We start from the raw sequence: 12,991 nt of genomic DNA on the forward strand, positions 1-12,991 counted from the left end.
GAAAATTTTAGTGGCGAGAGACATGCATATTGCTACCGTTATGTGAAGAAAATTTTAGTGTTAAATATGTAAAAATTAACAGAGGTTAAAGGAGGATATCAGGGAATAGTAAAGAGGCTAACTCAAATTTCTTGATACTGTTGCTTATACTAGGCATGAGAAAGAATTTAATATTACCATAGGGAACTTAGATTGTTCAGTCAACAATTGGCATAATAGGTTGAAGCTCAAGGGATGTAGATCGATGGGCACAATGTAAGTTTCTTTATAAATTATGGGATAACATTACAACAAATCTTACTGAATCATTTAACGCTTGGATTACAAAGGAGCAAAAACACAATGTTGATGTTTTAATACATGAACATTGAGAGAAATTGGCAAACAAGATGCTGGCATCCAAAATGGGTATGATTCATTGAAAAGATAGGGTAGAACCTAATATAGAGGCAAAATTGATGGAGCAAGTTGTGAGGGTTGAAAATTTGCATGCACAATTTTATAAAGAACATTAGATATCAATACAAACCTTTTCTCCTAATGGAATAATTCATTTGACTATAGATATTATAAAATATGAATGCACTTGTTTGGCATGACAAATGAGTGGAATACCTTGTGCACATGTATGTGTAGCAATAAAGCTAGTTCATGAAAATGTGTACACATTTGTAGATGAATGCCAAAGTTGATATCACATCAGAAAATTTATGCTCACAGCATGAGGCTGTGTCCACACATAATATTCCACGTTCAGGTGCATTGACAGTGACAAATATGTTAACCCAAACATTCTTGGAGCCATCGAAGACTAAAAGGCCTCCGGGAAGACCTAAGAGGAAAAGATGTGAATCTCAATTTCAAAAGAAAAATCTTTATCATCGTGGAAGATGTCATGAGGTTGGTCATATTTTCAGGACCTACAAGAACTCTAATCCATGCTAATTAATGTTGGGAAGATGCAATTTTTTTACTATGCAGATGATTTTTTTGTAACTGCATATGGTATTTTTTTTGTAAAGATATGGTATTTTTTTTGTAAATGCATCTGAAGGTGCAGCATATCTATGTAGTCTATGTAGTTATTTTTGGAATGGGTTGTCAATATTGTGTAAATGCATGGATGATGATGCTTTTATAGCTGCCTTACATGTTGAAGTTGTAAATACTGATCTAAGCACTATTTACAGTGAATGAATAGAAAGTTCTCATTCCCTTTTCATGACTTGTGAATCTCACTTTCCCAGTTGTCATTCCCCCTGCCTAATTGTTAATGATTATTGTGCATTTGCTCAAGTCCTTATCACTCATGGAATCATGTAAGTTGTGAATGTCCCTCACCTAATTGTCATTCCCCTTACATGACTTGTGAATCCCTCTTTCCCAATTGTCATTCCCCCTTACCCAGTTGTTAACGATAATTGTGCATTTGCTAAGGTCTTAGTCACTTGTGAAATAATGTAAGTTGTGAATGTATCTCATCCAGTTGACATTCCCCCTACCTAACTTGTCATTCCCCCTTTCCCTATTGACATTCCCCTCTTACCCAGTTGTTAATGATAATTGTGCATTTGCCAAGGTCCTAGTTACTCGTGGGACAATGTAAGTTGTGAATGCACCTCACTCAGTTGTCATTCGCCCTAACCAACTTGTCATTCCCCCTTTCCCTATTATTATTCCCCCATTTGCAGTTTTTAATGATTATTGTGCATTTGCTAAGGTCCTTGTCACACCTGAAACATGGTAAGTTGTGAATGTACCTCACCTAATTGTCGTTCCCCTTACCCAACTTGTCAATCCCCTTCCCCGCTTGTCATTCCCCCTTTCACAGTTGTTAATGATTATTATCCCAATTAAAAATTTAAACGACTGAACACCATGACATATGCATTAAAGATAGTAATCACCATAGAAATTAGTATTTACAAAGTATGATATCCAAAATTATAGACTCTACAAAGATGATGATACTGTGTAATGAATTAAGTACAGCATTGGTATATTTATAAAGTAAGAACATTTACAAAGTGCAATTTCACAGTTAGCTCTACCTTGATTTGATTGTAAATGATATGCATAGCTTGAGTAGCCCTTCTATCTTCTTTTCTTGTCTTTGTGGGATCCTGATAACATATACATTACAATGAGTTCCTTCTCATTGTTGCAATGATTAATAAGCCACCACAATAGTTGAACCTTCTTATGTCGAAGGTCGTCCTGCACGAATAAAGCAGTCATATTAGAAATATCATGGGTTTATAGTTCGCAAGTTATACTTAAGTGGTTCATAAGATATTCATACGTCTGAGTATTTTGGCATCATATAATTGTCCTCATCCAAGTAAGTGTTGTCCCACGACTATAACCATGTGATGATGTGTGCACCACACGAATGACTACAATCAAAATTTATGAAAAAAGTACTAAATTAGACAACTCAATAACAACCATAGCAAAATCAAACATAAGCTAAATCCATCAACTAAATAACACTCACATATCCTTCTGCACTTGAACTTTATGTCAAATTACATCTAGCTTCGTGTCATCGTTAAATAAATCTGGTTTAATAGTCAGGAACATTTGGTGGAAGTAGTCCCTCTACACAAAAGTTAACAATGTCCATTAACAATTATGCATAAGTAAATGACAAGTCAATATGAAGTAACTAATAAGTGTAGATATACATAAGCATGTGCTAGCTTTTCCTTCAGATTCGCTTGCCTTGTCTTTTTTCCTTTTCTTCCCAGCAAGCTTCTTGCCCTTTTTAATATTCTCATCCTCTTTCTTTCTCCATTCATACTTAGAAATACTAACCAATGAATCTAAGACATAGAAGTTCTTTGTCTTGGTCTCAAAGACATAGCACTACTAATGACCAACGAATAGGGCAAGACCAAAAATGAAGTCACAATTTGTAATATTATATCCTAAGTACTCAGGCAGTATTTCTCTACTGTTATTGCCAATAGTCCAGGACTAAGGGTTATTTACCATTTTTCCTATGCACTTTGAACTAAAAATGTGCCTCCTAACTCTGCCTTTATTCTCTTTTTTATCTCCAACTAATGTTCTGGCGACCATTGTCATAAAATGAAATTAGCGAAATAGAATCACAAGAGCAATAAGTTAATATTCGTACAGTGGCAAAATGATTTCATTAACTATTTCATACCCTATCACTGATCCATCTGGTTCCACCAAGACATTAAAGCTTAGCATAAGTTAGGAAATATCCATACATCTGTATAAAGGTCTTATTGAAGAAAACAAAAACCATTTGATTAAAAACAAAGTTTAGGTGGTGTATTTTTTGATCAAGTGTGATGACTTACCTCCCTCTCTCGTCTTTATCACACGATATTGTGCACATCTAAAGTAAATGCTCCTTCTCAGCTAGTTTCCTTTTCTGACTAGGTCTAACCTAAGGAGACTTCACGGCATGTCTTTTATACCTTTGTGATTTCCTAGGTTCTTTTACTTCTACAATCTACAGCTCTCTAATCCTTTTTGCAGCTTCTTTTTCTTTTGCTTCATCATTATATGTACTTAACTCTCCCACTTCCCCTTCTGCTTCTTTCTCTCCTTCATCCATGCTTTCATGTATAGAAGTTGTCTCCTTTCTTTTTCCTTCTACTTCTTTCTCTTCTCCTTCATCCCCATCCCCTTCAAATTTTTCCTTATCTTTCTCTTCACCCAGTTCAGCATTCTCCTCATCTCCTTGCTCATCTCCTTCTTCACCTTCTTCAGAGCTTTTCTTATTAACCTCTTCATCCTTTCCTTTACCTTCTTCATCCTCATCAGCCTCTTCTAAATTAACCTCATTAGCTTCCTCTTCCTCTTCTTCATCCTCCTCTTCAAAATCCTTATATGCTTCTTCTTCTATTTCATAACCCTCTCCTTCTGTCTTGTCAACATTTTTTGAATCTTGTAGAAGCTTCATTTATAGATTCATCAACTCCTTACCAAGTATAAACATTACTCTTGCATACATCTTTCTTATTTCCTATAAAACAAATTATGTGTCAGTATGGGAAAATTGATAAATGAATGCAGGACCACTTTCTATACATACCGGGTGACTAAAAGTACATGTTGGATAAAACTTGGTAGAAGAACTACCATTTTCACTTATAAGATCATGCAATATACGCCGAATGCTCTTCTTCTCTACCTTTACCCTTTCGACAACCTTCTCCTCATCCCAATATGTGATGGCATCATCAGGCTTAGGTGCTTCTTCTTGGCCAAAAGGAAAATACTAGAAGCAATAAATCTACATAAATTTTGACGTGTTACTTGAAAGATATAACGATCCGTATTCTATCAAGTTATAAATTACAACCACACACTTACCATGAAGAAATAGATGCATCCTCCAACATTCTTCTTTCCAGTTGTCTTCCCTTTATTGAGTTGTTGCTTCTACATGTATACTTCATTGCATAGTTCATTCAACACATACATTATCTAATCGTATTTACCAATTACTTTACGTGTTTTATGTACAACCTTTAAAACATGGTCACTAACCCCTATACTTATTGTTAGACATAGCAAAATTCTCAAAGTATATATTAGAAATAATAACTCAAATTTCACATCCTCTTTTTCGAATGTTATCATTTTTAAAATGTTCTTGTAGGGCATTCTAAAGTAAGTTTCTTTCAATTTCTTAAATGATTTGTCATTGATATCTACTTCTCCACTTATCTCCTTGCCTTCATTCTTTATATCCATCAAATTTTGTGTATCCTTTGCATTTATTTTTCTTACTTTCCCTCTAATGCATATTTCTTGGATAGGGGGTCAAGTGCTCGTATCAACTCTCCACATATAGTCTGTGTATTTTCTTGCATCCTGTACCCAGCAGTTTGTCAAAGCCAATCTTCTCATACCTTTTCCTTAATTTGTTCTTTCCCCTAACATATTTTGCAACCTCTAAAAACTGACTGGGAGAGCAATGAGTGTGAAAAAGGTATAGTATATTTTACAGCTGTCTCACCTCTCTTCTCCTTTTCTTTCTTTGAGTATTCCTTCTTCTTTATTGGTGACAACTTGTCCCATGCTTTTGTCAAATCTCCCTGTCCTTTGCCAATTGATTTATACTTCCCCTTGTTCTTCTCGTAAAATTCTTTTACAAACTTTACATAACTAGAAATATTAGCCTTCCTTTCTCCCTTCATTTACAATCGATTGAAAATTCACAAAGTTTAATATTAATGAAAATCAAAATCACAACACATATGACACACATTAACCACCTACATGTACAACTATATATACATGCTTGTCAATTTCCTAAGATAAGTTGTTAATGTCTTAACCCTACTTTCATCAGTAAATAACCATTTAGTTGTCAATGTCCTGTACACTACTTGTCAATTTTCTAAGTGAAGTTGTTATTGTCCTCACCATACTATAGACGTGCATCAAGTAACATGGATGAGCCTTTTCTGAATCCTACTTGTCGATTTCCTATGTTTATTTGTGTAAAAGTCATGTTTCATTATGCATATAGGGTGAGTAAAAAATTTATAAGCTTCAGTCACCATTTAAACTTTGGTTTGTGCTTGTAAATAATGTAGGAGTTGCAAGATAGAGTTTCTAAGGCTAAGGATTCAAATAAAGAACTGGTGACAATAGGGAGGGAAATAGTGGATGTTCATGGAGAGATGGTTTTGTTAGAGAACTATAGTGGACTTAATTACATAGGTAATTTTAAGGGGCTATGCATTAGCTTTAAGATATGGATTCTAGTTTTGTTATCGGATGATGAAATCTTTTAATAATGTAAAATCATTTGCAAGGATGCTAAGCACAAGTAAGATATATAGCAAGATGACTGTTAAGGTAATGTGGATTATACTTTCAAGCTTTCGTTTCTTAAAATATCCTATTGCGTCCTCTGCACAAAAAGTTTTTAAAAGAGGATTGAAAGAAAATAATTGCTCTACAGTAAGAAGCCAAGTAAATTTATCAACATATTTCTTTCTCCTTTTTAGTTTTTGTTAACATTTCAAATTTGAACCAGGCTACTATTTGATGGAGAATGAATAATTTTATGATTCAGTTCTGTGACTATAGTTACAGTGGTTCAATTGGTGTGTAATGTAATTTTGCATGTGCGACATGTCGCATGGCATAAAGATCCCCATACTCACTTTAGGCTTTTCTCTATGCCATGGCCTACTCAAACTCCGATCTAACCCTTGTCCAAGGTTGTTTAATGGTCCATTTGATATATTAGTCATCCAAAACATCATTAATCAAAGATTCACTTAATTTAACTAAAATACCTTTTATAAACATTGAAAATTCCTATAGTTATAATCTAGGATGTTAAAGTGGTAGCCCAATCTCAGTCAATATTGATAGCTTGATCTTAAACAATGCTTATGATTAGCATGGGATGATTATAGCAATTCAAGGACTACGAATTGGACCTGGATGACGACACTAAATCATTCTTTATTCAAAATGATGTTTGGCGCTAGATAACAAAGACGAACGGATTGAAAATGGTGGTAATAGAAGGTGGTTATGTCTCAGCCATAGTTGGTTGTTCATTCCTAGTCACAGCCAATGGTTTAGTCTTAGTTGGCATTGGCATTTCGGTTCCAATCGACACTAGCAGTTTGATTCTTATGGATGTCAGTTGGAGTTAGTGATGCCCAAGTCAAGAAGAAGGTAGTGAAGTCGATGAACAAAGGTGAATAAAAAAAGAAGCTTCCATTGAAATTTAAAATAATAGGTGTTCAGAAATAATTTAAAATTAAAAAGGATAGAAGTAGGATTTGGATTTAGATTTAGATTTGAGTCAAATTCGAATCCACATATTTTTAATTATGCAAATAATAGATTTTGCTTAAATCCAAATCCACATGCTTCCAAATAGCATAAATGAATTTTAAAAAACATCTGCATTTAAAGAAGAGTGACTATGGTTAAAAAAATAAACACTTTTTATACATACTGTTTAGGCCAGTGTAAAAGGTGTGAGCAAAGACAATGTCATAAATAAATTGATTTGTAGCTTACCTTTCTACATCGATTCTATAGACAACCAATGTAAAAACCACTTTCTTCACTAATTGTTTAACGAACCGGTGTAAAAAAATTGGTATAGTTTCTAAAAATGAAAAATAAAAACTATTTACCTTCTATACCAGATATTTAAAATACCTAATGTATAAAGATTTCATTAAAAAAACATAGTTTAACTTTTTATATTAGTTATTTAAAACTAGTGCAGAAAAGTTTTAGTTATTTTTTTTAAAAAAATAACTTTCTATACCAGTTATTTTTATAATCCAGGTAGAAATTTAAAAATAATTTGTTAAAACTAATATTCAAAAAATAATTGGTATTCTATGCCAGTTGTGTCGCTTAACCGATGTTAGAATATTTTCAGTTATTTTTAAAATAAATTATAAATTTATTGAATTTCTACATTTGTTATTTTTTAAGCGGGGTAGAAATTTCAAAAAATTTGTCAAAATAATATTATTTAAAAAATTAGTTGGCATTCTACACTAGTTATTGTGCTGAACCAGTGAAGAATCTCATTTGATTTAAACCCCTAATAGCGTCCTGGCCCAAAGAAGATCTCTAATAGCGTCAAAACAATACCCCCATTCCAGATCACTTCCTTCCTCGCATTAAAAATTTTCTAATATTTTATTTTAAAAAATATTTTGAAAAATAATAGGCTTTCTCCACTATTTTTTTAAATTAAAATAATAAAAATTTAAAATAATATGAGTAATAATTGAAAATAATCATATAACTTTATGTAAAAAAATAGTTGTACGTATAATATAAATAGTCATATAAATATAAATATAAATTATTTTATTAGTTGTAAGTATAATATAAATAGTCATATAACTATAAATATAAATTATTTTATTAAATTAATAATTGAAAATAAACATATAACATATGTTTATTTTTTTATTTGATATTTGTATAGTTAAAGAATATATATTTAATTTCTCATATAATAATTACAGGTATATTTCAGCTCAACTGGCAAAGAATGAAGACATAAGACTTGGAAGGTGGAGGTTAAGGGTTGAAGTCTTGATCTTAATATAATCGTAAGGAATACGTGATGGATGACATGGCTATGCCAAAGTTAAGGCTTGAACAATTAACCTCCCACCTTCCAAGTCTCATGTTTTCATTGTCTACTAGTTAAATTGAAATGTACTTATAATTAACACACATAATGTTTTTCTTATTTCATAAAACAATATAAGTAGTGTAAAAAGCATATTATGTAGTAGCAAATATTTTAGTTCGACACATGTAACTTAATAATCAACTAATGGTTGAATGAATGAAACAAATTCTTAAAAGTAAAAAGGGGTTGTTACTATTGATTTTAAGGGAGATTCATATATAAAAAATTGATTAAAATTAAATAGAGGGGAGGTTGGTGTGTCTTATATATATGGACATACCTTGCAACCATTGTCATCTGTGGTAGACAAAAAAAAAACACCAAAACTAAAGAAGAGAAGAAAAGGAGTGAAGATGGAGGAGTTTATTTAACAGTATTATTGTATATAGTGGCTCAATGTAATTAGTATATACTCCATCTATTCCTTATTAAAAGACACTTTCAACTGTTTTACACATATTAAGAAAAGTTAACTTTTTCCTTAATATAAAAAAAGTGATATATACATTTATTTTTGCCCTTGACTTCATTTTTACAATGGCTCTTATATGTTGGTTTTGCATCTCATTCTCATTGTCTTCTCGGCAATTTTGATTTCTTGAGGTTTCACATCCACTGATCTGACTGACTGTAAAGGCATATAAATGTTGCATATTCACAAGTGTAATATACAAGAGCATAATTTTTTTTTTTTTCACACTACGCAAGGTGGGTCCTTTAGGAAAATATCACGTGTTTTTGCTTGAAGATTTATCATGCCTTTGCAGGTTCTATACTTTTGTGTTGGAAGTGAATGGAATTACTTTCCTTAATCATATTTCACTAGATTAGGGGGTGGTTTTCTGGTCACATAGCTTATAATCAATTGTAATATGAAAGAAATGTTACTGAATCAAAGAGACATTAGCTATTTCCTAGATTGTTTAATGTTCGCTATTCTATTTTGTTTCTCCCTTGGATTCTTCCATGAGCTTGCTCAGTTTCCCTGTAAGGATCATAGTAATGGATACAAGGATCAGGTTGCCGTCAAGTTTTTAGTTTACATTGTACTGCATCATATGTGGTAAAAGGTTTGCATCGAGTTTTTGTTGTTCGATTCTATTGTATTCACAATCGTTGTAAAAGTTTTAATCAGTTTTTCTATGAATTTTTGGCAAGTGTAGGATAAAAATTAATGATAATTGAGTGGAGAAAAAGCTCTTTGAAGTTCATTTTCTCCACACTCTTGCATTCAAACATTAGTGTTGAAAGTAATAAATTATGTTATACTTTGACAAAGTGCCACTTTTATGTTTTTCCTTATCCATTAAAGAACAATAACTTGGAGCAATGAATTAAATAAGGTGAAAGTATACTAATGTAGCTAAAAATTATGGGGTGATCTGTTCAAATATGTAGCCTGATAATTTATTCAGTGGCAGCATGCTTCCTCTTTAAAATAAAAACTATCTACATTTTCCCTATATTGCATCTAATGTAAGTCTGAAAGAAGTTCAATGAGATTTCCAATGGCTTTTTACTGTGCAATTTTTTTTTTTTTTTTTACATAAACCAGGGTTTGCATCATCTAAGTGGAACCCAGGTGTTACAGAAGGAATTAATGTGCTGATGGAGAAGAACAACCTTGATGGGAATTAGGTTTATGGCGTGTCCTGCATTGAATACACTGAATTTGACGCTGATAGACCCTGTCATCCTAGAAGGTGCACAGTTTTCCCTTAATCAGGCAGAGTCTGGTAGACTTCAGAGAGTATTTTAGCAAATTCACATAAATTTCAGAATTATTTTTATGCTTGATGTAAATGGAGGAAAGTTAATTTTTCTTCTACTATTGCTATATGAACATATACTTGTATGTGTGTAATGTTTTCTCTGAAATCATTTAACTGGTGCAGGAGGAGTATACCAGATGGGGGATGAGTATAGTCACTAAATGGATGTACCAACTAAATCTTAACTATATCGATATCTTTCATTTATTTTATTTTTTTTTGCCAACAGTTTAATGTTTTGCAAGCATGGTGGTTTTACTTAATTCAATAGTTAGGTATTTCTTTTCCTGCTGAATTTTGTGGGATGTCAGTAGCTGATGGCTATATTACTACCAACTCAGAGACAAATGATGTATTTTTTGTGTGGCCTTTTTGGCTAATCTGGGAGAAATTTATGTATATGTATCAAATTTAATTGAGTTTCAAGATCTATTTTTTGTTTATTTTATTCTTTATGTTCCAACGAAGATGCCTTATCTCCGTTCTAGATGTAGATAGTGAATTACTTTTAAGTCTATATATAACGCAAATATCTCCAGCCTTCAAGAAAGGATGTGCTTATCATGTTTTGTCATTTACCAGCAATGGCCCCTCCTATATCTTAAAAGATATGATAAAAGGTTCAAAGCTTTGGTGATACGATTCTATATAACTTTGAAGTAAAACATGTTTCTTTTGTGCAATTGCTTTTATTGACTTAAAAGCTTAGATGTGCTTCTGTGCCAACCCACATCACTGGAATAAAAAAAATTATAAATTGCTATATTGATGGCATGCTGGAATGTGCTTCTCATGACTTTGCTTTCATTTCATTGATGGCAATGTTGTCAATAGTTTTATTTTCCCTCTATCTTTTGGTTGGAAGGTTTTATTATGTCGTGTAAGAGGAAAGCTTCACTAGCTACTTACTTTGGTTATGAAGTTCATGGCACAGAAACCAAATGAAAAGAGAAAATTCTGGTTTTTATTTCAAGTCTGAACTGCTTCTTATAGCAAAGCTAGTCCTATTTATAGTGCTAGGACTCTAAACGAAATAGGCAAGCAGCTAAGACATTACAAACGTAAATGCTAGATGTTTTGCTAGCTTAATGAAGGTGTAAACGAAACAACATTTTTGCTTCATTTCTGTAACTCTCATACATCAGTTTTTGTGTCCGTTTCAGTCCGTTTCATCCTCCCCGAGTTTAGTAGAACTCGCCCTTGAGTCAACTTCGGCATCATGATCAATGTAAAGAGATAGATCTGCAACATTAAAGGTGGTAGATACACCATAAAAACTAGGTAATTCCACCTTGTAAGCATTGTTGTTGATCTTTTACACTATCTTGAATGGATCATCAGCTCTTGGGGACAACTTGGCATTTGGCTGTTTAGGAAATTGTTCCTTTTGTAGATGTATCCAAACTAAGTCTCCTACCTTAAAAGTCTATTGTCTTCGATGCTTGTCACGTTGAGCACCTTGTATCTCAAATTTTGCTTTTGGATTCGCTTGCGAACTTGCTCATACAACTTCTTAATTCTCTTAGCCCTTTGGTCAGCATCAGAGCTATATTGCTGCTTATCAAGTGAAGGGGTCAAGTCTAGCAGACTAAAGGGACAAGTGCCGTAAACAACTTCAAACAGACACTTCCTGGTTGCTTGATTGATAAAATTATTGTAGGAAAACTTAACTTGAACAAGAACAAGATCCACTGCTTCAAATTATTCCCTACAAAACTGCGAAGAAGATTACCAAGAATTCTGTTTATTGCTTCAGTTTGACCGTCTGTTTGGGGATGACTAGCGTTGCCAAATTGGAGCTTAGTTCCCATCTTCTTCCATAGCGTTCGCTAAAAGTGGCTGAGAAACTTCACATCACGGTCAGAAGTGATAGTCTTGGGAATACCATGAAAATGCACAATCTCCTTAAAGTATAAGTATGCTACTTGAACATCATCGTTAGTCTTCTGGCATGGAATGAAATGGGCCAATTTTTAGAAACGATTCACAACTACCATGACAGAATCTTTTTGCCCCTGAGTCCGTGGTAAACCTAAAATAAAATTCATAATTACATCTTCCCAAGGTGCTTCTGGAATTGGCAAAGGCATGTATAATCCAATATTCTGACCCTTGGATTTGGCCAAGTGACAAATTCTGCATCTCTGTATATGCCTATTGACATCCCATTCAAGTCAAGGCCAATAAAAGTTCTCCTTCACTCGGTCAACTATTTTATCCCATCTGAAATGTCCAACTAATCCACCATTATGTGCTTCCCAAACTATGGCTTCTCTCAAAGAACCCTATGGAATGCATAGGGTTTTACCTCAAAATAGAAACTCATCATGTCGATAGAACTGGTGGAAAGGTTGATTTACAGTTGCTTCCTACACTCCTCGAAAATCAAGATCATCCTGATACAACTCTTTGACAAGGTCAAACCTAACAACTTTTGTTTGTAGTGTTATGAGTAGCACATGTCGACAGCTAAGATTATCATCTACGGAGTTCCAAGTTCCAGCCTTATGCTTGATAAGGAATGGATAAGACTGCAGGAGTTTACTCCAATGTGCATGTCTACGGCTGATCTTCTGTTAAGAATTCAAATACTTGAGAGCTCGAACAATGGCATAAAATTCTTTGTCATAGGTAGAATATCTAAGCTTGGCATCGTTGAGTTTCTCACTGAAAAAGGCAATGGGATGGCCCTCCTAGCTTAAGACAGCACCAATGTCGATGTCAGAAGCATCACGGCTAACTTCAAACATTTGGTCAAGATTAGAAAGAGCTAGGACTGGAGCTTCGATCAACTTCTTCTTAAGCTACTTAAAGCTTTTTTGAGCTTGCTCTATCCATTAAAATTTCTCTCCTTTGGTGCAATCTGTAAGTGGTACAACAATAGGGCTAAAATTGCAGATGAACCTCCTATAGAAAGAAGCTAATCTGTGAAAACTTTGAACCTCCTGGATAGATTTTGGAATTGGCCAGCTGTTAATGGCTACAACTTTATTTGGTGGCTACAACTTTATTTGGATCAACTCAAACACCC

This window comes from Prosopis cineraria, unplaced genomic scaffold (genome assembly GCF_029017545.1).
Source record: "Prosopis cineraria cultivar Desert tree isolate PC_DT_omini unplaced genomic scaffold, ASM2901754v1 PC4, whole genome shotgun sequence".
In the NCBI taxonomy this organism is placed as follows: Eukaryota; Viridiplantae; Streptophyta; class Magnoliopsida; order Fabales; family Fabaceae; genus Prosopis; species Prosopis cineraria.